Source organism: Anabas testudineus, chromosome 10 (genome assembly GCF_900324465.2).
Source record: "Anabas testudineus chromosome 10, fAnaTes1.2, whole genome shotgun sequence".
NCBI classification, from domain to species: Eukaryota; Metazoa; Chordata; class Actinopteri; order Anabantiformes; family Anabantidae; genus Anabas; species Anabas testudineus.
This window is the reverse complement of record NC_046619.1, coordinates 2,955,692-2,981,759: the sequence shown is the minus strand read 5'-3', so window position 1 is coordinate 2,981,759 and position 26,068 is coordinate 2,955,692.

Below are 26,068 nucleotides of genomic sequence, written 5' to 3'. Positions count from 1 at the left end.
CATCTCAAAAGGTGGTGAAGCGTTACCTGCGCTAAATTGTTGCACTTAGCATCTTGGATACGTGTGGTGTGGCGCCAGCCTAAACTGGCAGTGAAAGGACTTTGTGATTTTGACAAGTCTAAAGGAGGGAGGGGTATTCTAGGAAGGCTCTTTCCTTGTAGCCTGTGATTGTATTGGCTGCCAGCCATCCACGCTGAGCGTGAGTCATTGTTGGCAGACTGGCTCTTTACCCTGACAGCCCTGTTGAGTATTAATCTCTCCCCATGTGCTTGCATCTTCAATTTCCACAGGGTCCAGGACCCTTTAGAAAGCCACAAATAGTTTAGTTACATTCACTTTAAATCCCCGTATTGTTAAAATATCATACACTTATTGAAAGTATTTTATGTGAAAAAATTACTTCACTTTACTAAATTTATTTGATATAATATATTGTCTGAAAAAGTAGTGTTGAGAGTGTGTTAGTGCTAAGGCTTAGGCTGCTAACTTTCAGTAAACATGACATGATGTTGTTATTGTGTCCACGAGGATGCAATATTTTGATGCTGCATTATGTGATGTTAATTATTTTAAGCCAAACCTTAATATTTGTACTAAACTTAACCATGTTTATTTTGTGCCTAAACCTAACCAAATCAATGTTTGCACTAATGTTTTTTGGATGAACTATTTACATCATCCACCTTATGGAATTTCCAAAGATGCCTGCTATCGTAAGGACACTCTAAGTTAACTGACTTTGTGTCACTTTCCATTAAATAAAAATCATTCTGCATTTCTGTATACAATATACAATAATACAACTTTTTAAAGTGAGCGATGGCTTAGCTCATGTGGAACTTTTGCTAACGCATGGCAAAAGGTTCAGATCTGTTTGTTTTTGACATGATTGCAGGTAAAGGGTTGGGTCAGGTACATACGTTTGTGTACGTCTGTGTACAGGTGGAGGTTTGCAAGATTCAACCCATACAGGACTCTGCTATTTGCAAGAATGTGCCCATGTGAACTATCCCTTACAAAAACCAGTTGGTCAACCCCAAAATGTTTGAGTGGTTTAAAAGTGCATACACCTACTTTACCAGCCTACACCATGGGTGTATGAATCATGTACTATGTTTAACGTGGACCGAAATAACACTTGTGGTGATTGGTTAAAGTAGATGAATTATAGACTGTAAGAGCTCTAAATGATGCTGCGTGATTGAACATTCACTGCCAGTTTGATTCTTAATTAATGAGATAACCGGTAAGTATGTCAAGTCAAGTCAAGTCAAGAAGCTTTATTGTCATTCCAACCACATATAGCTGAAGCAGTACATAGTGAAATGAGACAACGTTTCTCCAGAACCATGGTGCTACATAAAACGGCAACAAGACAAACATGGAGCTGAGGACTGCTAAGTTGTCCTAGCAAAACACATAAAGTGCATCCTGTGCAACCTAGTGCAAACAGTGCAATAACACAAAGAGAAAGTGCAGATAGACATCTGAAGACAGTGCAAAAACAGAACACAAAACACAAAACAGCAGCGACCAGTAGCGGAAATGAATACAATTTACAACTGAAAGATGGAAACATGTCAAATCTAGCGAGTGTGTGTGCTCAGTTCAGTTTGTTGTGTGTGTGTTGAGGAGCCTCATGGCTTGGGGGAAGAAACTGTTCAAAAGTCTGGTTGTGAGGGCCCGAATGCTCCGGAACCTCTTCCCTGATGGCAGAAGTGTGAAGATTGGGTGTGAGGGGTGGGTGGGGTCGTCCACAATGCAGGTAGCCTTGCGGATGCAGCGTGTGGTGTAAATGTCCGTGATGGAGGGGAGAGAGACTCCAATGATCTTTTCAGCTGTCCTCACTATCCGTTGTAGGGCCTTGCGATCCGAAACGGTGCAGTTCCCGAACCAGGCAGTGATGCAGCCGCTCAGGATGCTCTCAATGGTTCCCCTGTAAAATGTAGTCAAAATGGGGGGCAGCAGATGGGCTTTCCTCAGCTTCCTCAGGAAGTAGAGACGCTGCTGGGCCTTTTTGCTGATGGAGCGGGTGTTGAGTGACCAGGTGAGGTTCTCCTCCAGATGGACACCAAGAAATTTGGTGCTCTTGACGATCTCCACTGACGCTCCATCGATGTTCAGTGGAGAGTGGTCACTCTTTGCTCTTCTAAAGTCAACAACCATCTCTTTAGTTTTCCCAACGTTCAGAGACAGGTTGTTGGCCTTGCACCAGGCTGAGAGCTGATGTACCTCCTCTCTGTACGCTGACTCGTCGTTCTTGCTGATGAGACCCACCACAGTCGTGTCATCAGCGAACTTGATGATCTGACTCGAGCTGTGCATCGCTACACAGTCGTGAGTCAGCAGAGTGAACAGCAGTGGACTGAGCACACAGCCCTGTGGGGCCCCAGTGCTCAGCATGGTGGTGCTGGAGATGCTGTTCCTGATCTGGACTGACTGGGGTCTCCCAGTCAGGAAGTCCAGGATCCAGTTGCAGAGGGAGGTGGTCAGACCCAGTCGGCTCAGCTTCCCAATCAGCTGCTGGGGAATGATGGTGTTGAATGCTGAGCTGAAGTCTATGAACAGCATTCGAACATATGAGTCATATGTTCTGTAGCAGCTGGAGTGAACATTACATGGCTACCTGATATTTAGCCTCGGAAATGCTTCTCAAAAGGAGGTTAGCGTGGATGACTGTGTCAACAAAACACAGGACAATCATACTTTGAGTCCAGAGTGAAACAACTTGCTTTTGCAGTTATTATATTTTAACTATTTAGGCAAACATTTTCTCTAACCCTAACCATGTTTATTCAGTGTTAAACCAAACCCACATGTCTTTGTGCCTTAGAGCAGTGATAGCAGCAACCATTTTTATACATGGGACCAAAAGGATGCCTGCTTCCCTTCATGGTGGTGTTCTTACAACAAACGCTCATATGGGTCATGTGAGAAGGTTGGGACAAACAAACTGTATGGGTTTTAAGGATGTAGAACTTGTTAATCGACAAGTGCAACACCGTGGTCTGGCAAGGCAAATCAAATTTAGTCCAGTGGGAGTTACTGAAGGACGCACGCAGCCCTTTGCAGTACCAGGCTACACAGATGAATGAAAGAACCATATATCCCATAAAACATGCAGTTCCTTTTTACCAAAAAGATCCTTCTTGATGTCCTTCCTCCATTTCCTTGGCATCACCCCAAGAGCTAATAACTGCCCTTGAAAAAAGCCAATACGCATTCAAATCAGTTAACTTGAAACACTGCAGTGAAATAAAGCAATGAATTATATCCTAAGAAGGAACTGTTATGATTTGTGCTTGGAAACAATCTGTTTTGTATCATAAAGAAAGGTAGGATCCCTGCCAAACCCAGCTTGTTGGCAGGCATTAGATCTGAGTAAATACTGTACAGTATGTCTTTGTGCTAATGAGAGTGGTGATTAAATTATTTTGAACAGCTACAAAATGCAACTTTCAGGAACTATTAGTTTGCATGCACCCAATTTTGTCTGAGCCGTCTCAGTTTTTTTTTTTTTTTTTTTGTTTGCTCTACCAACCTCTTTTGCAGTTTATAACACATTTCTTTCTTACACAATTACTTCACTTTACTAAATTTATTTGATATAATATATTGTCTGAAAAAGTAGTGTTCAGAGTGTGTTAGTGCTAAGGCTTAGGCTGCTAACTTTCAGTAAACATGACATGATGTTGTTATTGTGTCCACGAGGATGCAATATTTTGATGCTGCATTATGTGATGTTAATTATTTTAAGCCAAACCTTAATATTTGTACTAAACTTAACCATGTTTATTTTGTGCCTAAACCTAACCAAATCAATGTTTGCACTAATGTTTTTTGGATGAACAATTTACATCATCCACCTTATGGAATTTCCAAAGATGCCTGCTATCGTAAGGACACTCTAAGTTAACTGACTTTGTGTCACTTCCCATTAAATAAATATCATTCTGCATTTCTGTATAAAATATACAATAATACAACTTTTTAAAGTGAGCGATGGCTTAGCTCATGTGGAACTTTTGCTAACGCATGGCAAAAGGTTCAGATCTGTTTGTTTTTGACATGATTGCAGGTAAAGGGTTGGGTCAGGTACATACGTTTGTGTACGTCTGTGTACAGGTGGAGGTTTGCAAGATTCAACCCATACAGGACTCTGCTATTTGCAAGAATGTGCCCATGTGAACTATCCCTTACAAAAACCAGTTGGTCAACCCCAAAATGTTTGAGTGGTTTAAAAGTGCATACACCTACTTTACCAGCCTACACCATGGGTGTATGAATCATGTACTATGTTTAACGTGGACCGAAATAACACTTGTGGTGATTGGTTAAAGTAGATGAATTATAGACTGTAAGAGCTCTAAATGATGCTGCGTGATTGAACATTCACTGCCAGTTTGATTCTTAATTAATGAGATAACCGGTAAGTATGTCAAGTCAAGTCAAGTCAAGAAGCTTTATTGTCATTCCAACCACATATAGCTGAAGCAGTACATAGTGAAATGAGACAACGTTTCTCCAGAACCATGGTGCTACATAAAACGGCAACAAGACAAACATGGAGCTGAGGACTGCTAAGTTGTCCTAGCAAAACACATAAAGTGCATCCTGTGCAACCTAGTGCAAACAGTGCAATAACACAAAGAGAAAGTGCAGATAGACATCTGAAGACAGTGCAAAAACAGAACACAAAACACAAAACAGCAGCGACCAGTAGCGGAAATGAATACAATTTACAACTGAAAGATGGAAACATGTCAAATCTAGCGAGTGTGTGTGCTCAGTTCAGTTTGTTGTGTGTGTGTTGAGGAGCCTCATGGAAGTCCAGGATCCAGTTGCAGAGGGAGGTGGTCAGACCCAGTCGGCTCAGCTTCCCAATCAGCTGCTGGGGAATGATGGTGTTGAATGCTGAGCTGAAGTCTATGAACAGCATTCGAACATATGAGTCATATGTTCTGTAGCAGCTGGAGTGAACATTACATGGCTACCTGATATTTAGCCTCGGAAATGCTTCTCAAAAGGAGGTTAGCGTGGATGACTGTGTCAACAAAACACAGGACAATCATACTTTGAGTCCAGAGTGAAACAACTTGCTTTTGCAGTTATTATATTTTAACTATTTAGGCAAACATTTTCTCTAACCCTAACCATGTTTATTCAGTGTTAAACCAAACCCACATGTCTTTGTGCCTTAGAGCAGTGATAGCAGCAACCATTTTTATACATGGGACCAAAAGGATGCCTGCTTCCCTTCATGGTGGTGTTCTTACAACAAACGCTCATATGGGTCATGTGAGAAGGTTGGGACAAACAAACTGTATGGGTTTTAAGGATGTAGAACTTGTTAATCGACAAGTGCAACACCGTGGTCTGGCAAGGCAAATCAAATTTAGTCCAGTGGGAGTTACTGAAGGACGCACGCAGCCCTTTGCAGTACCAGGCTACACAGATGAATGAAAGAACCATATATCCCATAAAACATGCAGTTCCTTTTTACCAAAAAGATCCTTCTTGATGTCCTTCCTCCATTTCCTTGGCATCATCCCAAGAGCTAATAACTGCCCTTGAAAAAAGCCAATACGCATTCAAATCAGTTAACTTGAAACACTGCAGTGAAATAAAGCAATGAATTATATCCTAAGAAGGAACTGTTATGATTTGTGCTTGGAAACAATCTGTTTTGTATCATAAAGAAAGGTAGGATCCCTGCCAAACCCAGCTTGTTGGCAGGCATTAGATCTGAGTAAATACTGTACAGTATGTCTTTGTGCTAATGAGAGTGGTGATTAAATTATTTTGAACAGCTACAAAATGCAACTTTCAGGAACTATTAGTTTGCATGCACCCAATTTTGTCTGAGCCGTCTCAGTTTTTTTTTTTTTTTTTGTTTGCACTACCAACCTCTTTTGCAGTTTATAACACATTTCTTTCTTACACATTTCTTCCATTCTGTCTTTCTTCTACTTCTTGGTATTTATATACAGTATCTTTGCTCCTCTTTTCTTTCTTGCCTCTCTTGCCCATCTTTCTCTCTCTGCACTATGGAGTTATTTCAGTGCCACTCATCCAGTCTGAGGGGCAACAAAAGAGCCTGGGAGCCTGAAATCGATTACTCTCTCAGGCGGAGAGTACAGACACCTTCTCTGCTGGTATCATCCTCTTCCATTACTGACAATCCTCTTTCTCTGCTTTTGTGTCTCTAAACCTATTAATCTATCCACATTTCTGTTTCTCTACGTTTTATTTTTGTCTCTCCCCATATTTCTCTCTCTTCTCTCATCTTGTTACTCCTCTCTTCTCTGTTTGTGTACAATAGTACCTTAATTCTATTTAAGCTCAGCACAAAGATTGAAAATAGAGCTAATGAAGAAGTGGCTCACTGCTGGAAAAAAAAAAAAAAATTACACATTCATGAAACAGCTCCAGTAACATCCTGGACATTTCGGTGCCATGCTGGAGCCATGTTTTAGTACAGTTAGTACATAACCTGATCATTATCACATTCTTTTTGATGACTCTACATCAGACGATCTTTGCTTTCACTGTAACAAGGACTCTGTGTTGAGCCGAGCCTTTAATTCATGGCGGTCTTTACCATAGCTGAAATTGCACAGTGCTACATGTCAAGTGGGACAATTTAAATAAAACGCTTTCACTTTTCAATATCTCATCATCCCTTTATGGTGATCTATAAAATGTCCTTTGGGGCAATTCCTCTCAAAATGAGAGTATATAAGAAGCAAAAAGTAAAACTGTTCATGGATACAATCTTCTTTGTCAACATTAATATAAACCAGTATAATATTAAGTAGTACATCTGAAGTACATTTTTTAGTCTTACACTCCTCTTCATGATACATTATTTTTAACAGGAGACACATCTGGACTGTGGGCAGGCCAGTGAAGCACATGCACTCTGTGTCTAAAAAGCCGCACTGTTACAGCAAATGCACAATGAACCCTGGCATTTTCCTGCTGAAATGTCCACCGACAGGACAGACATTATGTTGATGGCAGCATATGTCTTTGTGTCTCTACATTCGTAGTACATTTCCACTGAGAATCCGTCTGCATAACAGAATTCCAGGTTGCATTGCTGGATGCAGCAGCAACCTGGGTAAAGTCTCAAAGGTTTTCCAAACTACTCTCATGCCCATGTGGCAAAGAGAAACACAAAATACAAATTAAGATAAAAAGGCTAGATTGACAGTCAGGCTTATTCTGTGTACACAGTATAGTTGCATGCGTCCAGTCACAATAATGGCTATGTTGCATCCAGGATTACCTGTAGGTATCGCTTGCATTCCCCAGTCAGCTGTATTTGTCAGCACCTGTCTGTTGGTCTACAGGTGTGAAATTACATCCTCCACCTTCTTTTGTCACAGCTGTGACAAACTGTACACTGCAGCACAATAGCTTCACTTTAGTACACAGGTTTGCCTTTATCACTGTCTTCTATACTGTATGAGTACAAGATATGTTTTGTTTGTAGGACATTAACCCTTTGAACCCAGCACAGGCTGCTGACAAACCGTACACTTCACCGTGTTGTGAGTTTATGGGGGCCAGCACAGGTTTGGCCATGTGCATTTAATTCAACCACACTCCTGTACTGTGTCTCATAGCTGTTCTAGCTTAGACAAAATAGTTATCTTTACCAAGCCAGCAACAGTGTGAACTGTATGGTTGAACATTTACTTGTTTTGAGTAAAGCTGTAAGGGTTTTGACATAAACCAGGCTCAAGGAGGACATGACAAGGTATTGGTTAAAAACAAGTGTATTTTAAAGAGTTTTAGAATTAGTGACTGTGGGATTATGGGCAATGGGCAAATTAGAGAATGGGTAACTTACTGTGAAAGATTGTTCTGTATCAGGAAGTAAACAGGACGTGAATAGCGGGAGCTGAGCATGGTGATCCAGAGCAGGAATTATAAACTTCTTCTTCTTTTCCATTCAGCTGTTCCTTTTCAGGGGTCACCACAGCAAATCATCTTCCTCCATTTAATCCTATACTCTGCATCTTCTTCTCTCACATCACCTTCCTTCTCTAGTCTTCCCTGTCATACTCCCAACATTCAAAAAGTCTACACTGTCAATCCTACACTCTTGCCTTGCATCTACTTCCTGACCATATCCTGTAAGTCAACAGCACTGTTAAAGGTCGTTGTTAACCCAGGCAGAGACCGATCCGGTATGGAAGTCGTGTACTAATACACGATTTGCTGTTTGGTTTGGCAAATGTTTAATGTCGGATGCCCTTCCTGACACAACCCTCTGCACTTATCCAGACTTGGAACTGGCACAAGATAACACTGTAACACAATTGTACCACCTTGTAGTTACATTGATTACATGTATTATAAACTCCCAATAAACAGTGGTCAGGTTGTTATCAAGGTTAACCTCAGAGAGAAGCAAACAATGTCCAGAAATCCAAGAAAAGAGTCTAAGTGAACGGAAAATGGTCAGATCAGAAGAGTATCAGAGAGGGGACGAATGCCAGTTTTAGGCATAGAGTCAAAGGTCAGGTGAGCAGTACGGGTTGGCAACGAAAGGGTTCTCAGGTTTGCAGGTATCACAACGGCTGGATAGTGGTTTCAGTGGTGCAATCTGGCAGGTAAATGTGGAGTGCAGACCTGTTCACCTGTGACAGAAGCTTAAAACTAACCTAAGACAATCAAGTACAGCAAAAAATGTAGCTATTACACTTATAGACCAGAGAGAGGCATGATCTCCACCCACTCTTGCAACATCTAATGTAATTTGCCAATGCTGAAAGGAGCACACATGAATATATTTTATCTTCATTCAGATTTTTCTATAAATACTTACTTAATTTATGAAGACTTTGGATGGTCTTTGGTGTGTGAATGGGACAAAATGACCGCTCACTTATCCCAGTTTATTCTTTCATTAAACTTTTTTCAACTATTTGTGGATTTTGACAAAAACCTAAACACCTAAATAGCCAAGTTAAACTTAACTATAATAAAAACAGACTTGAACATGAAGGGTTGGATTTCAAAAGTTGACACTTTGAATGATGAGGAAACCATGTAGTATGTAGGCCTACAGCATCAAAGAGAAACAAGCAGGAATCTTGAAAAAGTAAAACATCCAAAACCATTCAGTAGAACACCATAAAAAACAAAAAATCTAAATTGTTAATTAGACTGAAATGTAATAATACAAATAACAATAAACAATTCCCCAGTGTATTTTGGATGAATAAATACTAAATCAGAAAATTCTCGGATATCATAATTAAACACAGATAACAACACACTGAGACCAGTCACCATGGCAATGTGTCATGAACACGACCAGCTGATTCCAGAGATGTGTGGGAGAACCAATCTAATTAGCGCTGTTCTGTAAATAGTTGATGTTTCTGAGACTGCTATAGTCTCTCATTTTATTCTACAGTAAAAAATAAAAGAAAAAAAGATACAAAGAATAAGTAAATACTAAATTCTTTTTTTCCCAGTTAGAACCACACTGTAGCTTTAGAGCAGTCCTGTGTGTGTTCTCATTTTCCTTCATAGTATGAACAGACCTCTTAAAGTCAAAATGCAGGTAGGAGGTAGATCAATGCACAGTCTCACCCCATTTTAATCAGGGTCTGTAATATTTGAGAATGGATGAGCTCAAATGATTAATTCTCTCAGAAACAGAAAGGGTGATGTGAATAATGTGTGTTGTATATAAATGCAATAATAAATAACAAACAGGATATCTGACCAGTTTGCAACTGTACCTCAGTCGTGCTTATCAGCCTTCTTGGTTTCTGTAGCCAGCTGTGGCAGCCTAGTTTAAAATACAACTAGAACTCCAGAGAGTTTGGCTGAGACACGTTCTGTTTTCTTCTCTTAGTCTCCAAGGACTTCTGGGTTTTATGTACTACATCTCCGTCAGCCTTTGTTGCTGAGAGCAGCATTTCAATGACTTCCTGGGAATATCTGCACAGAGGATGTATCGAACAACTTCACATTTAATAACATGTTGTCAGATTCACACGTTAAAGTGCAGATGTATGAGCTACCTGTATGACTCTACCTCTGAGAAAAGTGGCAATAGAGTAGGTGACAGTGAGGACTGAAGCGCTGAGGGTCACCAGGGCCGGATGTCAATTTGTTTTTAGGGTTCAACTTTGGACACAATGCACTATGGGCATCTCTTCGAGACCAAGCTCACCATTGAATCTGTGTTTACTAATGCAGCCTACCCACAGTTCAGTTGCTAAGGAGTAAGAACATGCAATGACTCACCAGCTTATGTTACTAGTAGGATGGATAATAAGACAACAGTATCTAGAACCTTAAAAAAGTAAGGTAAGTGAGTCATAACTCACCTGGGAGAGGTGCCTCCCAACACACAAAACAAACCGGGGATCAGACAGACTGCAGTAGGTCCACATCTTTTGTGACCTCATAAAAACGCACAGCGCCTGAGACTGGTGTTTCCAAGTGATGGCACCATCAAAGTTGGTGTGTAAAGACAATTTGGCCCACACTTAACAAGACATCTCAACAAATATTGGATTGGATTGAAATTGAATTCAATCCTGAATTCTGAATTGAATTCCTCACCAGAGGAAAAAGACATACTGATACCTGCATCAGTGATACCTTAATGTTTAATTTAGCTGTAATAATAATGCCCTCTTTTGTCTGACCAATAGATCAAAACCTAACAAAGTCATTGTAGAAAACGATCTAATCTTCACATTTTACAAGCTGGAATTTGTCTCATTTGTAGACACTTATACTAAATCTTCTTAGGTCCAGCACCAGGAAGAGCTAAAAAACATTGCTGTGGATAGAATACTTTGCCTAGACTGCTGCAACTGCAATTCGACCCCAGTTAAAATTGCACAAATGGAATGGTAGGATCTTGTGTTCCAGCATTAAATTGATTTGATTAATGATTAATTAATCAATCATTAACCGTAGAGACCGAACAGCTGTATAATTAGAAAAGAAATTTCCTAGCAGTGATAAATGTAGCTGCAGGCACTTCAGTGAAGAATAACCCATGTCACATGACCTAGCAATATCACACAAACCTAAACAAAAGCATATATAGAATCTATCTGCATTGCTTTTTTAGTAGATAACTTACCATGATCAATCAAATTCACTATTATAGCCATTATAAAGTAAAAAAAAAAAAGGATTGTCTGTCTTAGAAGGCTAAGGCTCATAGCCTTACTATATATAATAAAGGAGTCAAGTGAAATGAGTGTAGGACAGCGGGAGAAACAGAAGATACAATGACAGAAATTGATAAAGTGAGGAGAGGTGAAATCACACACCCACACAGGAAAGTAGAAAGAACACCAATCACAGAGATCAGCAGTTATTCAATATCCAAAATAAAATGAAGAGGACATTAATAGTCACTAACAATCTTCTGAGGAACTCGAACGTCCAATCCGTCCGGGGCACTTCGCTGCTGCTGAGTTAATTTACTGTAATGATTTCCCACAGCTAGCCGAGGGCCTACAGTCTGAAATGAACTGGGAATCTTATCTGTTTCAGTTGCTGTTGCACTTCTACAAAGACTTATGAGATTACCCCGCCAGGATGCTTCCTCATACCATTCCGTTCACAATACTGTATCTATAGAAGTTTAATTGTAAGAAATTGTGTTCTGCATGTTTATGACAATAGGAAAGTGCATCTGATTAGGTCAAAATCAAGCAAAAAAAACAAAACAAACAAAGACATATCTGTAGTAAATCTCTCAAGTCACATTTGCCACCTACTCGTAGCACAAATTAACAAAGAAAATGCAGTGTTTCAATCCATTGCTGTAACTAGGAGCAGAGTTCACTGAGTATAAGAATCAATTAAACTAGTTGTTAAGTTAGATAAAATAGTAACAGAGAATGAGGACTGTGTAGTACCCAGTATTATTTCCCAATTTAATGTAGAGCTTTGCCTCGGATTTTTAATGGCATTAAATTAGGTGGAGTTTTTTCTAGAACATGTCTGATAGCATAATTGTCAGCTGACTCATTATAAGGGCGCCTGTCATGCTCTCATTTATTTATTTATTTTATTAAGTTTTTTTTTTAATAGTTTAAAAGTTTTGTTAAATAATTTTTCATATCTCACCATGGCCTGGTGATAGGAACAGGCATCTTTTTTTTTTTTTTCTTTTTAAAATTCTCCCAAGTGTCTCCTTGAACCCTAATGGTTCACTTTGGCCTTAAAGTTTTTTGTTGTTTGTTAGTTTTTTTGCAGGTATAATTTAAAAAGAAAAAGCTTAGGATTTTAAGTGGTTTTGAAAAGAGCACCCATAAAGCTTAAATTATAATGGAAAAATTTAATGGAAAATGACATTTAATTCCTGGTTTCGTGCCATTTTTTCCAAACTGTAATGTGCATACAGATACTGTACTGAAACATAACTTATTCCAGAATAACTGTTCCCATGTTGGCGTTTTAGCCCTCACCAGTCCTCTCAACAACTGTTGTCACAGGCCTTACTGTAGGACTCAGTCTAGCTGTTTATCAGTAACTCCCTTATGACTTTCAGATTTTCCCATTTCTGTATTTCTCTCCTCACCTCCCCTTCTCTCTCTCCTCCTTTTCTCCACCCATACCACTAATCTGTGTTTACTCCATCTCTTGAATTATCACTGCTGTGATCTAAATCCATTATAAAGACTCAGAGCATTTTTTTTTTTCAAAAAAGCTCGATAACTGTCTGACTCAAGAGTGAAAAGCAATGTGAGGTGTAAATAAATAAATATTTCTGACCACAATCTTTGGCGCAAGGCTATTAAAGAAAACTCGACGTCTGTCAGACTACAAATGGCTATTTCATGGGGAGATAAAACAATGTCTAAGTAATTTTCTCATTTGTATGCAATTGCTACAAACCCAATAAACAGGAAAGTAATTACACTGGCAAATAAATTATTTATATGAGTCAATGAAAGCCTATTCTTATTCCCTGTACAGTCAGTGTACGGGGCAGTTGTAAAGCAAACTTTTTCTGCAGATCTGCATTTGCCATTACCCTATGTATATGATTTTGTGACATTGAATCCAAATAAATGCAATTAGCCAAAACTTACTTATCACTTTTACTCTCTCATTTTCAGTTTTAGTGCAACTTCGGTTGCTTCTACAAAAGTCCACCCCAAAGTTCTGAATATAACAATTGTTAAAAATCAAAAGTGTTATATCTATAGGTGTGTTTATCATTATCAGCTCAAGGTTACTTTGACTTGCAATGCTTTGTCAGCTCGCCCATGGATGAAATAAAAAAGCTGCAATGCTCTACTTTTTTGTGCTGAGTTTGAAGTACTGCAGAAACAGAGATGGGGCTACTTCAGGCTAGATGCTGTTGATGTTGAAATGGAAAAGGCACCGCTGAGTTTACGGAAGTATTCCAGTAGCTACATAGCCTAACAGAACAAGATTAAATATCAGCAACTATGTACAGAGTCATTTTCCTGCATGTGGTTTATCAGGAAACAGAGCGAGTAAAAGTCAAAGAAACAAAAGAACAGAGTACAAGGAATGGAGTGATACTGTAACTCTATTACGAATAAATACCAAAAACATAAAACCAGCTAATAGATATCAAACTTTAAACTCAAATCTGGCCATACACATTGCTGTGTTAAAGTGATATCAATTTAAAATACTTTCATATCTTCTACTCACTGACTCTTTAGGTCCTTATACACTAAACATCTCTGCTTCTAATGAGACACAGCAAAAGGGAAGAATATATAGCTGTATTACTGTTTATTCTTTGAAAAGAAAAAGTCAATTTAATAAACCACAACTCAATATTAACAGCCCAATTTTAGTGCTTTAAAACGAATGAACTAATGATCTGAAGCTCCCCAGTTATCACTCCTTAATCACAGACTTAAACATTTTAAAGAAAACCAAGTGCATGATGCTGTTGGCCCAACATCTCTCTTACAATGATAGTTAGAGCAATGCATGGATGTAATCCCATGCTGTTATCTATTCTTAGCACTGTAGACATGGGTTCCTAGTGCTTCTATTGTCCATGTCACTTGGGGAAATAGTCGGTTTGGTTTTGATGAGGGTTGTTCACTTGATTAGAAATCAAGCATTATGTAAATAACCCTAGTTTCATGAATGAGAGTGTGGTGGAACACCACAAAGCATGGCATAGTGTCTAAGTGTCTGAGGGAACAGAAAATAGATTTATATGTAGTCAATTTGACTTGCAGGTTACTCTTATACATCCATTGAGCAAGTTTGGGTCCATTGTCTTACTTAAGGACACTTCGACATGTGGCCAAGAGGAACCAGGAATTGAACTACTGACCTAACAGTGGACAAGTTGCTGCAAAATAGATCCGCATTACCTAGAAATCCAACTAAAAAGTTGCACTCTGTTAAGATGAAGACCTGGCTAATATTACCAGTTTGAATGGTGAGGACTGACGTCTGTCGACAGCATAATGTCAGTGCTAAGAGTGATGTGGAGTGCTGTTCCTGTGATCATTTTAAGAATTCAGCAGCTGTAAGAACATACATGGATTGACTAAAATGATTTGTAGCCTATTTACGACTATTCTTTAAATAATAGTCATGAAATCTTTAAATAATATCCATATTATTTTTGTCCCCCATACTAAGACTTTGAATTAGTGGCAGGATGCACGCTCAGGCTAAACTGCAGGTGTTGAAATTGACAGCATTTTTGCATATAATTACAGACACACAAAACATCCATCCTTATTTTAGTAGTGAAACTTTGCTTAACTATAGTGCATTAGCCTATATTTAGTTACTTTATGACAAACTTCATACGCATTGTTGGGGAAGGAAATTCTATGTATATATATTGTGTGAGCTGCCTGGTCACCTAACTTAAGCAGAATCAAAAGTAGCTGGCTGAGAAAACAGTCAAAGTTCATTTAATGTAACGGCCACATCCTATGAAAAGGGCACAAAAAGACAAACAACTGGTTTAATAGACAGACAAAGAAATTGTAAGCGCTCCATCTTTCTTTCCAGCCACCACAACCACAGGGTCATGCGAGGATTCTTTCTAGGGGACGTGTAGCAATTAATGCGTTGGCGGCATTGATTTGTGTAAAATCGCTGCGCAAACACACTCACATTCAGATCTGTCCTTAGCTGTGGACTCATACTTTTTGGTCCACAGTGTCTTGCCTAAAGTTTATATAATTGCATAATTATATTCATGAAATCTTTGCAGATGCTCACTCATTAATAATGTGCTTCTGGTCTCTAATATTACTTCCATCAAACCTATCTATCAAGGTGACTGCACTCCGGCTTTGGTTCTTCTTCCATTGCTGTGTATTGTTCTGTCTTGTTTAGACAGAGAGAGTCATCTGTTAGATTCTCAGTGTGCCTTGCTATAAATCCTAAGCTAATAGTATCAGTTAGCTAGATCAAGTTGCTTTTATGGGAAGTACTTATGAAGGGCTGTCAAGAGGACACAGCGGCTGTAAATTTAAAACAGTCAACTTTGTTGATTTCTCATCCACTTCCTTTTCTTTTTATGGGCCTGTTGGCTTCACTGTGAATCTGGACACACACTGCTGGGTGTAACATCTTGATCTCACAGCAGGAGCAACGGATGTCGAAAGGATTAGCTGTAGATTTTATTTTAGCAGCATCCCCTCTGCCGTCAGCACTTGTAGAGCTTGTCTGAGCTGGAGCTCCCGTGGCACGTGCTCGCTGTGTTACTCACAGATGTAGATGAACATTTGGGCTAAACGGATTGTCGAATTGCTGAAGTTTGCAAATAGAGCATTTGGCAGCATCTGAGGAAGTGTGTGTAAAAGTAGACCAAATGTCAAATTAATAAGGTTGATAAATACACACAATGCACAATGTGCAGTGTACAACTAGTGTATCCTGTTAAATGTCAAATGAGTGTTTGCAATCTTTACTCAGCTTTACTGGGAAAGTGTGGATCAAAAAAATTACAGATAAGGGCAGTTGTTTCTGTTTTATTTATCGTTAGGTTACTGATATGGTGAAATTACATAGTAAAGCATAGTGATAGCCTGAAGAAATATACAATAGATTTGGACTTAAGAGTTGCAGCTGCAGCAACAACCTCAGATGCAAGAACATTCTTTAACAGCATTCTTACATGGAGCAGACCAAAAGGCTGACAACACCACTGTCAATTCAGTCCAACTACTGTAGCTGTGACTGCTTTTTGACACTTGCTTCACTATGTCAGATACATAGAGACATACATAGAGAGGATTTTCATGGTTTTCTGCATTAATTTGTCATAAAATGTGATCTGACTTTCATCTAAGTCATTAACAAATGTAATGTGCCTAAAGTAATAACACACACACACAATTCTGATCTTTACCGTCTTTATTGAGAACAACCATTAAAACATCATAGTGCAAGTGGAAAAAGTATGTGAACACCTCAAAAAAGCTAAATGGAGTCAGGTGTTAGTATAAGTTTAGAGTTGTGGAATGGAGCTACTTCAACTGACAAAAAACACTCCAACAGCTGAAAAGGGTTACAAAGTGATGTCAAAGTCTACATTTAGGAAAACAATCAAGAAATGGAGACACTTTGGGACTGTGGTTACTCTACCAAGAAGTGGGTGGTCACTCAAAATGACTCCAAGAACACAACATACAATACAATACAAACATTTTGACTTATGTTTCCAAGTCTGACTCTGCCTGTAGGTGTCATGTCCACAGCACTCCATGATCAGGCTGTATTGTTGAAACTTTCATTCTCTTTTTTGACAGTGAGATTTAAGTGAAGATCCCGACAATACCCATTCTCGATCCCATTCTCATTCCTGGGATGTCACATAATTAAGCATTGTCATTTCATAATAAAACTCAAGGTACCCTCTTGCAACGTTATGAGACACAGAGTGATTTCAATCAATTACATAATAACCATGATGCACTAAAATTAGACATGTGGGGCCATGTTTGACCCAAAGTCCATCAAGAGCAGGATAAGGTGGTTGCTTGGCTCAGAAACATCTTTTTTTTCACAGGATACAGAGAGTTCAAGTCCTGGAATAAATAAGTCCTTTTAATTTAAGCCCTTTTAGCCTTAAATACTTTAATTTCTTTTCCATCTGAAGAACTGCTGGTTTCTGTTTGTGCACCAATATAACCATGATAATTAATTCATTAATAAGCATCTAAATGAATCATTTATGCTATGCTAATGCCCTATTTGTTAGGTCTCTTACACAAGTTCTTGCATTGCAAGAAAACAGCCCTGATACACATTTACTGCATGAACGGGTTAAAGCATAAATACAAGAGATCTTGGTCTTGGACTTGGATTTTTCCTTGCTTTCAGAGAGCTTTAAAATTAGAAGCACATAAAATACGAGTGGCATGAATTGCTCTGACAGTAATTACGAAACAGGAAGAAAATGATTGTACATGCAGTTCATGTAAATGCATAAAATGGACAATAATATAATGCATAATCCACTATATGTTATCATTATTGTTGTTGTTGTTCTTATATTTTTCTTTGAATCCTCCATTTGATATAAACGCAGTTTCGTCCATGTTTTTAAAGTCTAGACTTCCTGTGAAATGTTTAAACCCCCACTCCCGTAACACAGGCCAGCGCTGCAGGTTAAATACCAGGGCCCAAATAAATCTGTCCCATCCATCAAATATTGACTTCATGGCTCACATTAAAGCGTGAGTCCTGAATTTTAAGAAGGCAGCTGTATTGATCAGCCACCAAGACTCTCTCAAGCCGTGCGCAGAAGTCAAGTTTACTACAGTATTATTGTTTGACGGGAACTGGCAGCAGCCTCCTGTTGACATATTTACCAAAGCGCAACTTGATGCAAACCATCAATAAATGCACCATGTTCCAAACTGCTTCTTATTTTTACCCTGGGAGCATTCTAAAGTCCCTTGGCTGTTGTGCATTAAATGTAGGATGGAAAAGATTTTGGTCTCTATTGATTTGCATCTGAATTGCTAAAAAACTGTGCAATGAGACGTGCATTAAGATAAACTATGTAATGGCAGAAAGCTTGGTTGTATATATTTTTTGTGAACAAATCTAAAAGTCTGTTTATGTGGAAACAGTCCCAAGCCTATTGTTTCCTACTGAAGACATGTATCTTTGAAAAGGGATAAGTATAGTGTCCCTGATTTCAACAGCTTTCTGAAACCCAAATGCCCCAAGTTCAAACCTGACTCCTCTCACTATTGTTTTTGGACATCTATTGAGTATTCACAACAGCAGAGTGTATGTTAAGTGACAATAAGTGAGTATGGTGGGGTATGAACATGTCATGCACTCCAACAATGTGTCTCACTTATGCTTTTAAAACATTTTTGGAATAATAGACCTTGACAGTGGGTCATTAAAGCCCTGCACATTGTGAAGTAGGACCTCAATGGATCAGAACATAATTCCTCAAAACATTCTTGAATAATATTTGCACTGTAGCTAGTAGCATTATCCAGCTGAAAGAGTCCACTGCTATCAGGGAACCTTGTTGCCATGAAGGGCATTTGGTGCAGTTCACCAATATGGCTTTGTCTAACCATAAATTGACATGTCACATTAATGACAGCACAGCCATCTTCTTACTCAGCCACTATCGAAATGTACAGAAGTCTGTTAAAAACAGCTGGTACACATTCAACTATTCAGTCGCTGCTGCCCAAGAGCTCCAATACGGTTTCAGGGTGTGTGCTCCATATGAACAAATTGTGTTTAAATATTGAAGTTCAGTGACACCTCTCTCTGAGGGTAAGCACAACCTACAGCATCTGCAGCCTCTGCTGGGCCACTCATCACATTCAGTGTCAAGCCTCTCTTGAGCTGCTTCACTGTAATAACTCACATCCTGTGGCAATCTGTGTGAAATGGCCTTGACAGCTGTGTGTGTGTGTGTATGTGTGTGTGTGTGTTAGTTAGGGAGATTCATTCCTTACACTGCAGAAATCTTTATATATTTGGCTGTTTTAAACCTCTGGGAGTGTGTGTTTGTTTTTCAGACTCACTTTCAGTCAGAGGTTACGTACATATTCCATGTACACACATACATGTTAACTCACATGTGTTGATATATTTTAACATACATACTAGCAACAGTATGTCTTCACTGGAGGTACCTCGGTTGATGGATAGCAGCTTTAGCTATGATGCTGTGTGTGTGTGTTACAGTCAGCTACATCTCCAGACGTAGCTTGTAGGGTCTCTGGGATTGTTCTATAGCTAGAGAGAGTGATTAATTGTGACCATCACGTGTTTGTGTGTGTGTGTTGTGTGTGTGTGTGTGTGTGTGTCAGCTCCATAACTTGTGGGGTCTTAGGGATACTTCCACAGTGAGTTGATGTATGGTCTTTAGGGGGGGGGAGAAAAGTGCTGAGGGTGAGTGTGTTTGTGTGTGTGTGTGTGTGGAGGGAGAGAGAGAGAAAGAAAGAGAGAGGGAGCACAATGTGCCATGGTTGGGAGCAAGCAACATGAGTGATGGACAGAATTCCTCAGTTACATCAATCTGCTTTACTTACTTGCACCCCCCCCCCCCCCACCCCCCCCCCCCCCCCCCCCCCCACCCCCTGTGGAAATTGAATGTGATAAGATGATGGCCGGCACACTTCCTTGGCCTCTCTCTCTTCATCTGTGGTTCAGGGACTAAACAGGACAGGAGCACAAGAAGCATGAGCTGCCTTAAGTTCAACTGGGATTAAAACTGCAGAAACGTGCTTGTTTTCCTTGCATTTATTAATTTCAAATATCAACACAATGTTGTCAAGTGATTTGCTTCCTAAACACACAGCAGTTATTATCATTCTCTTGAAGTCGTGTCTCTGTCTGCATATGTCTGTATTTTAGCTGCCTTTGGTTCCTACCAACCTCTGAGGAATATTAGCTGCTCTGTAAATTATATGTTCAACAGCTGGTTGCTGCAGATTGTTCACACATACAGATACAATGTAGATGTCAAAAGCAAATGGTGAATCTGTATTTTAGGGGTGGTGCTGTGTTAGGTGTTTAATTTACATCTTCTGCTTTGACTAGACAGCTGTTTGCCAACATATCTGCCACCATGGTAGTGATCCTTTTGAATCTGCCATGCTCTGCAGGGGGTATTCCAAGTGTCAGACATAGTTTTGGATGATCTGTTGGTTCATCAACAGTCCTCCAGAAATAATCTAGCAGGGCACTTGTCATGCAGTTGTCATGTTTGAGCCCTGAAATTCAAAATCAAAAGGCCTATTTTTTTTAGATTAAATAATTAAATTACTTTGCAATTAAACAGAAGAGCTATTATTATTATTATTGTATTATTATTTGCAAAGCAGCAACAGGATTGGAATCATTTCATAAATTGTGACCAGATAGTTACAGTATGATTAACTATGACTTATGGCATATGCCATGTCTGTCTAGTCCCTTGTCCTTTTTTAAAGCATATCTCCGGTCTCTGATGTCTTTTATTAGATGATGCATGATGCACACAGCACTCACATTTCAGAGGAGGATACTCATTATCTGTTTTGATACCATTTCCTGAGAGCAGTTGAGCTGGAAAGTTATGCACTAGTTCCTGTTACATTAGAATCTACAGAACTGTTAGCGGTGGCCATCCTCATTATACAGCCTCCATAAAGGAGCCAGAAAGTTTAGAATACAACATCATCAGCAAGAACAATAAGCGCCTAATGTTAGCAATAAACTATGCTCATTTTTTCTAACAGGGTCAAACCACTGGATGGGTGGGTCTGGTCCTCTGGGGTCTGTCCATGACACTGGTGCTGTTTATTACTATTAAATGAGCCCTGTAATTTTGTCAGATTGTGACAGTATGTAAGCTAGTTGACCATGAGGTGTCATTAAGGTAATAAAAAAGAAAAAAATATATAATGCTCATGTACTTGACACACTATTGCATTAACATTATGAAAAGACAAGTATTCTTCATTTGTATTCTAAATGAAAAGGGTGAGATCTAACCTTGATTCAACTGTTAATGGTGTTCACTATGTAAGCTAATGTAGTGTGTTTATTTTTTGTTTGAGTTAATTATTCAACCACTTGGAATTAATTTCCTTTATTTGAGTGTCCGACCCAATATAACTGTGAAGGCTTTAATTAAACTTTTAAATGAACAGATATTATTGTGCAGTGCTGGAAAGTTTTCTCTAGCTTTGTCCAAAACAACATTGAGAGATATTTCTTGCTGAAAAACAAAAACAGACCTTGATCTTTTCTCAGGGCTGCCTAAAGTGCTGTAGCCTGAGGGATGAACCATCCAAATCCCAAAATATCAAATACTAAGCCTGTGGCCCATACCTGCAGGGAGTAAAGCTCTAAAGCTCACACCTTCTAACCAGAGGATTCAAACTAGTGGTTGGACAGTTGTGCAGATGGTGCAAACAATGTTGACGTGTTGAACGTGTACACTATAATCCAAAGATAGATCCTGTGGTCAGTGAATTCAGAGAACACACTAATCATATAATAAGCTGTGTCTTTTTGTGAAATAGCAAAGTCAAAGGATTATTATGTTTATACATTACCACAAATGTTAATGTATAAACATAAATGTGTATACATAATCAGCCTGTTGTCCTAACCTAAACCTCATCAATAGTGCACAGCTCTTTGCTCATCCATCTAGCAGCATACAGAACTGGAGCAGAACTATAGAAAATATAGTAATAAAAATTGCACTGTACCCAAGGGATGTCTAGATCTTTATTTATTAATAATCGTACATCATCACAAATGTGCAAGCTACGTGTTTCATCTTGTGGCTTCCTCAGACTTGCTAAAGCTAATTCTGCCCATAAACTCAAAACCCAAGTCTTAATCTGTAAAGCAGCATTTCTATAAGTATACTAGATGACGTGAATGCAGTAAAACAATACCTACCACAGCCGTCAATGAAACAAATCAGTTGGCTTGAGATGCTTGGCTATAAGATGAATGCCAGCTTGTGCCCTAAGAAGTAGTATCTTCAATGGAGAAGAAGGTTAGAGGCCAAAACCAAGGCAGCACGGAGTGAAGTTAGCCAACTATCAGAACTACAAAAAGTAGTAGTAGTAGCATTTTTAAGTACCCCTTTCTTCAAAACACGAAGAAAGGGGTACTTAAAAATGCAAAGACTCACAGCCTCGGCTAACCGCTTAAAGAGGTACTCCGGAGATATAGGAGTCAGGAGAATAAACCAGATGTTCTCTACCGAGCCATCCAAGATGGGGAACAGCACAAAAGCAGACCCACCAAGGCTGGAGATGGAACAATACTGGAAGAGCGTCTGGTAGAAGGAGGCATCAGATAACAGCAGACTAAGAGCAGAATGCTGCAACCTTCCCGAACAGGCATCCCAGACATTAAGAACTGGACAGCATTAGGCCTTAACATGATCCACGCCTATTGGCTAAAGAAGCTAACTGTACTCCATGAGTGCCTGGCAGCACAAATGAACCAGCTGCTAATGGATGCAACCTACCCCAAATGGTTAAAGGAGGACTGAACAGTCCTACACGAGCCCCAGTAGGGACAGTCCCATCAAACTACCTCCCAATAACCTGCATTTACACAACACAGAAGCTTCTGTCAGGCATCATAGTGGCTAAGATAAATGGGGGCCCAGAAAGCAATTGGTAGGAACACCTGAGGACCAAAACACCAACTACTGATAGAGCTAGCAGTCACTGAGACTGTAAGACCAGCCTGGGTTGACTACAAGAAACAATAAAGATCCATGAGTACATCAGGAAGATGGCATGTTTAGTGAATACCTCAGGCAGCAGAAACTCAAGGACAAAGAGGAGCAAGAACAGAAACCATCATGGAATGAGAAACCCCTGTATGGCATCTACCAGTGATTGACAGCAAGATGCTAGCAGGTGGGATGTACGTGGAACAGTGACAGTACTGACAGACTGGTAATGGCAAACGAACCAGAAATAGTAGTCGTAGACAAACAGAGGAAGACGGCTGTAGTGATAGATATAGTCGTCCTAAGTAATGGCAACATCAGGAAGAAGGAGCATGTGAAGCTCGAGAAATGCCAAAGGCTGAAAGAAGAGCCAGAGATGATGCGGCAGGTGAAGGCATCAGTGGTCCTCATGGTAAACGGAACACTTGGGGCAGTGACCCCAAAACTGGGAGAGTGACTATAGGAGATTATAGGAATTACATCTCTGTCCAGGAGAGTGCAGTTCTAGGAACAGTTGAGAAACTGCGCAGGACCCTCAAGATCACAAATCTCTAGTCGAGGACCCAAGCTTGAATGTGTGTAAGTGGGGAATTACAAAATTAGCAATATCCTATAAAAACCATTGTGTATTTCAGGTGAATAACAAATCATAACTAATCACAGTTAAGAATAAGATATGACTGTAAAACACTGGAGTAAAATAAAACCATACTGCTCCATGTACTGCACCTTCATTTGCATTCGATAACAGCAGGTATAAGGCAGGTTTGTAATTAAAGAGGCATTGGCTCATTAATAGGTAATCAATTCAAGTAGAGGTAAAGACAGCATAAATTAAAAGGCAGAAATCTAAAGGTCAAGAGAATGGCCAGTAAACACTAAGAGACCTAGTTGTGGCTACTTGGGCACGATAGACAATCTGTAGCTAACAGAAGTACGTACTAGCGAGGTAATCGTGGGAGATGACTACCAGGTCAGCAAGAAGTGGAAGCATCAGGTCACTGCTCAGGTAGAAACCACTGAGCATCTAGGGCAAGGTAGGAGGTAGTGACTAGAGTATCAAATGACTGTATATGCTTTAGGAGAAAAAACATTCAGGAAATAGACATCAGAAAACAGAACAATCTGAATGTGTTGTGAAATTTGTTTCTGTTCACCTGTTTTCATATACATTATTGCCACTTTATACATAATTGTTCTATACTCTTTGAATCATGTCATCACCCTATGCTATCTGCTTCTGCAGTGGTCTAATGAAACCTAACTGGTTAAGTATCGCTACTATGTGGTAGTAACAGTAAGAAACACCATCATCAACATCATCTTTAAGTTTTAAATATAAATATAGAATTTATAAAGTGGTGCTAAACGTTTATAAAACCTTATAAACTCTGTACTTCAGAAATCTCCTTTTTTTCAAGTCATCAAACTTCTACAAACCTGTGTTGCTTACACTACTTGTTTAGTGAAGACCCAGCTTTCACTTACATAAGGCGAGAACTCCCAGACTCACACCGCGTTTCATTTTACTGAAATGTTATTGCAGCAACTCAAAATGGTAGGCAGCAATTTGTATGATCCCCACGTGAGACCATGGGTGGTCTGCTGGGGTATCTCCTCCCAGATCTGGACCAGGGCATCACTGAGCTCCCTGACATTCCAAGGTGCAACCTGTCAGCTTCAGGTGGACTGAAACACAATGTGAACCCAGAGGTGTTCTTGTGATTTAGGTCAGGCAAAGGTAGGGGCCAGTCAATGTCATCCATCAATTCATTCATCCTCCAGGAACTGCCTGCATTCTCTCACCACTTGAGTTATGCACCAGGAGGAACCCAGGACCTCCTGATATTTGGGCCAAAGATTTCACCCTGATATCTATGGCACTCAGGGTACTGTTGTCTAGCCTGTAGAGGTCTGTGCATTCCTCCATGGATATGCACATATGGATATGAGACCATCACTAATCCACCAGCAAACCAATCATGCTGAACTATGTTACAGGCAGCAAAACGTTCTCCACAGCTTCTCCAGATCGTTACACATCTGTTATATGTGCTCAAGGTGAACCTTCTCTAATCTGTGAAAAGCACAGGGTGGCAGTGGCCAAATCTGGTGTTCTATGGCAAATGCAAATCGAGTTCTGTGGTGTCGGGCAGTGAGCACAGGGCCCACTAGAGGAAGTCGGGCTCTCAGACAATCTTCATGAAGTCTGTTTCTTACACTGTGCTGGGAGACACAGCAAACCCTCTGGCAATGGCATCTATTGATGTGCCATTCTAAAGGAGTTGGACTGACTGTTAAACCTCTGTAGGGTCCTGGTATCTCCTCATGCTACCAGTAGTGACACTGACCCTAGCCAAATCCAAAAACTGGTGAAAAACAGTCAGAAAACATAAGAACAGAAAAAGTGTATCCATCTATCCATTGCTGTTTTGGTGGTCATCTCATTGTTGTTATTACATAGAAGGCCACAACTACACAATTGATGTGTCATAGCAATCCATGCACACGTAGCTAACTTGTAACTGTTTCAAAAAGTACAGTGAAATTTGACACAATTATAACCACTGTTAACATGATTACTAAGCTGCTTGATCTGGGTGTTTGTTCTGTTTGTTTCTTTAGCTTGTGAGGAGAGTGACATCCTTTGAATTGAGTGTTTTCACACCACTGAACAAAATAAATTCAAACTAGGAAAGACATCATACATAAATTCCTTTCAGCTTAGAACAGCAGTATCACAAAAATGCTTGCTTCCTGTGACCCTCTCAGTAAACATTGACTCTGCATTGGAATGCAGTATCTCCTATTATCTTGCTTCGACAGATTTTCATAATGAGTAAATTATGCTAAAACTAAAGTTTGCAGGTCATTTTTAGATTATGTATTAGTATAAGGTTAAATAAAAATAAAGCAAAATTACAAAGTCCAGTTGTTTTCTTGTTCCCTTTTTCTGATTTTGTATTGCAGTGGTGTAGCCAGTGCAGCAGCTTTCACTACTTGTCATCTCCATTTCCATACAATTTCCATTTTGTGCACTAAGCAAGAATGTGTCCATAAGATTAGGACAAGAGTGTCTAGCTTTCCAACTTTGTCATTTTCTTGTTATATTCTTGGTTTATCATAAAAGTATGTGGGAGAAAAACTAAATAAGTTCATGAAAATTGATACGAATCTGACAAACACCTTTGTAGTTCAGATGGCAACATAAAGAGCCAAGCTGTGGGATTAAGAATGAGATTTACTGAACCTCTAAATCTCTTAAAATGTTTTGAGATCTCATTTCGCACTGTCAAGCTATATCCAGCATTTAATCAAAACACATCCATATTTGGCAGGGGGTGGGATTTCATAACAAGATTAATT